A 3,331-nucleotide genomic window follows, 5' to 3' on the forward strand; every position below is an offset into this window, starting at 1 on the left:
CTAATAATATATGTGACACAGATGAGGTATATGTACTTGCATTGATTTGTAGCGATGTTTATGCACCTAACTATACCAGGCCTGTCAGACTGAGTATTGATCTTGATGTTTGAGTACCAAAAAGATAAAAAAACAAGGTATGTATGTGGAATGTAGGCTAATCCATTTCAATATTAAAGTATTAAATGTATCAAACCTCCCCTGTATTTACTAGTTTATTAAGTAGGCCCAGATAAAGCTAATGTAGTCTAATAAAACAGCCCTGCAATAAATGTTAACTTAAGTGAAGTAAATAAGTTTTTTATATAATGTTTTTGGGAGTTGTTTGTCCATCCCATTTATATGAATGAGAATAGACTAAATATTAAAAATACCCCAATATAACCCTGTACAGTTCAACAGCACCACAAACTACAGCTGACAAAAAAATAAACCGACACCTATCTAATGAAGACTTGAGACAATATTAAATTACATTAGTTTTTATGTAGGCGTACCAGGTGAACTGTCAAGTCTACATAGAAATGAGTAGACTGGTTAACAGCAAAGCATAATGATTAGACAGATGTACAAAGTTATAGAGGCATGCTTAAATGGCACGTTTCCTCTCCATCCTCCACCACATCCTGGCTCTCCTCTGTCAGATATTCGCCTCCTCAGTTGGGCAGCCTCTTTGTAGAGCGTACAGCTGCATCTGATCCATTTCACTACGATCTTTCAAATTTTCCCATGTCCGAAGTCTACTTTCTCTCACTTTCTACTTTCTCTCTGTTCGTTGATTCACCACCAACAACTCCCACAAACTTTTTCCACTGGCTTTTTACATGTAGGCTACAGATCTTGTAACATAAATTATACACATATTCATATTTTTTTAATGAAGACGAAAAGAGGCAGGGTTGTGTTTTATATCGTAATTCGTTTTATTGTAAATGTACATGACATTGAAGATAACTGGCGTAGACACGTACGCCTATTGCCAAGACGAACCGAGGTGGTGACGTCATGTCATCAAGTACACTGCTGTTCCAATAGCAGAATGACTATACTGCGTCCTACCGTCCTTGAGAGTTTTTACTCCCGAGTCGAACTTGCCAAGTCCCAACTCCCAAGTCCGCGAGTCCAAACTTGGCGTACTTGGTATTGAGAAACGCCCTAACTCTTGCCGTAACTGCAAAACGTGATTCAATAACGTTCGTGTCATAATCTTTTTAAATGTAAATACAAAAATATAAGCCAATTGCTATACCATTTATTGTAATTTCAAGTGGGCAATGTGCTTCTCCAATCTTACAGTAGCTGCGATGGCCGAGTGGTTAAGGCGTTGGACTTGAAATCCAATGGGATCTTCCCGCGCAGGTTCGAACCCTGCTCGCAGCGTTTTGACATTTTAATTTGTGGGGTGTTGTTATTGGTGAAACACAACGGCGATCTCAAACGATAGTGACAACCTTTTTAGGAACTATCGAAATAAACATGGTACGTAATGTGAGATTTACCCTTGTAAAGCTAATTCTGTTATTCTATGAAACATTAAAAGCGTAGTGCTTTATAGAAGTGTCCTGGATAACGCCTGCGACACACAGTTTACGTGAGCAGTGCGTGTGCGTCGCGAAACCTCTTCCATTTCGTTTCGGCGCCCACGTTAAAGGTTACAGCAGCCACACAGCCAAGCCACGGCTGCTGCATCGCAACAAAGATTCGGGGTCCCGCCTATTTTTATTTTATTATTCTTAACAAAAATAGACAGAGGGAATGATCTTTTGACAGTCATATTGATATCATACCAGAAACATTACACCTTTCACTATAGTTTCAATGTCTATATCTGTAGAATATGTCACAGACATGACGTATCAGTACTGCGTGTCAGCCTGCGTGGTGCACGCCGGGGCAGAGAACTCCTCTGGCGGGGAACTCCAGCACGGACAGTCGGTGACACACGGAGCTTCTTTTCACTTTCTGTGATATTCAAACCGGGGCTCCTGGCTGTTGTTTCACCTGCTTCCAGGCGGAGATTTGGTGTTGATACTTTTCTTATTTGTTGTCAGTTTCCCTCCTGAAAGTAATGAGGTGTGTTTGTGTGAGTGTGTTTGGCTCGTTTGGGGAATTTGGTGTCATCTCGAGGGATACTCTTCACTTGGAGCGGTGACAGCGGGGGTTTAACTGGCGGAATAATCCGTGTAATCAATGAAAAAAAAACCCGTCCTTTGTGAGGAGTGTATGTGGCTGACAGAAGTATCCCCAACCAGACCCCACCATGCCTGTCAGAAAGAAAGCCGCTTTCACCTTACATATTTGTATTTATTTTTCACAATTGAGCACACGTATCTTAACATTTTACTTTCTAAACTAAATATAAATTAAATTTATAATGAAATGATATGAAACATTCTATTGATGGCTATTATCAAAGTCAAACTCTATGTAGATAAAGATAAAGCTGGCAGTCGCTGCGCCGCAGCAGCGTGCGGACCGCAGCAGGTCAGTAACACACATGCACCGCTCAGGTGGAGGTAGGTTGTGTGTCCCTGGTGTAAGGCCCATTCAGATCAAATCAGGCGGGGCTGCGTTCAGCCGCAGGGTCGAGCGGATGTGTCTGGTGTTGTGGGCGTGTTTATTTGTGCTCTAGAAGTAACAGCTCTGAAACAATCAGAAAATAACGTTTTATTGAGCTGACTCACCAGCTCTCTCACTAACAGCGTTCCCTCTCTTCATTCACTCTCTAGCTACCATAGCTGCGCGCTCTCTCTCTCTCTCTCCTCTTTTTTAAAATGAGTCGGGAAGCCGACAGAAAAGTATAACTTAACTTTTAACGTTATCACACGAAGAGAAATGTCCTCCCCTCGTCCTAGTAACGTATTTGTACTCCCTGATGGTAGAGTTCACAACTCTGAGCAGTCTGATCTCCGGCTGTGATTGGCCACCGCAGCCTTCAGCCGCAGTGACGTCAAGTTGCGTTTCTCCAAAAGTCTCTTGTCCATTGTAACGTGACATTGTTACACTTAAGTCACTGTAAGTTGAGTTAAACGGCACACAACTACAAAAGGCACCGCTGGGATTCGAACCCAGGATCTCCTGTTTACTAGACAGGCGCTTTAACCAACTAAGCCACGGCGCCATGTGATGTAACACACCGACATAATCATTTATATACTAGTGATATGTGCAGAATTAATAACATCTTCTGGAATAGATTTTTAAATTTATTCGTATTAACTAATTTCGAAAACCAGAGTTTCAAATCACACCAAACTGACACTGAATATATCGGATTTGGCTTTGAACACCCCACAAAGGATGTTCTGTAGATACTTTCTGGTACCACTGA

General features: G+C 41.6%; 2 non-coding genes across 2 annotated transcripts; one reads left to right on the forward strand and one right to left on the reverse strand.

The window, feature by feature from the left end:
- The first annotated feature begins 1,298 nt into the window (after positions 1–1,298).
- On the forward strand, positions 1,299–1,380 carry trnas-uga (transfer RNA serine (anticodon UGA)). The gene has a single exon. It is a non-coding gene; the product is annotated as a tRNA-Ser (tRNA).
- A 1,667-nt stretch (positions 1,381–3,047) lies between these two features.
- Positions 3,048–3,121, reverse strand: trnat-agu (transfer RNA threonine (anticodon AGU)). Its single transcript has one exon. It is a non-coding gene; the product is annotated as a tRNA-Thr (tRNA).
- Positions 3,122–3,331: the final 210 nt, after the last annotated feature.

This window comes from Thunnus thynnus, chromosome 22, assembly GCF_963924715.1.
Source record: "Thunnus thynnus chromosome 22, fThuThy2.1, whole genome shotgun sequence".
In the NCBI taxonomy this organism is placed as follows: domain Eukaryota; kingdom Metazoa; phylum Chordata; class Actinopteri; order Scombriformes; family Scombridae; genus Thunnus; species Thunnus thynnus.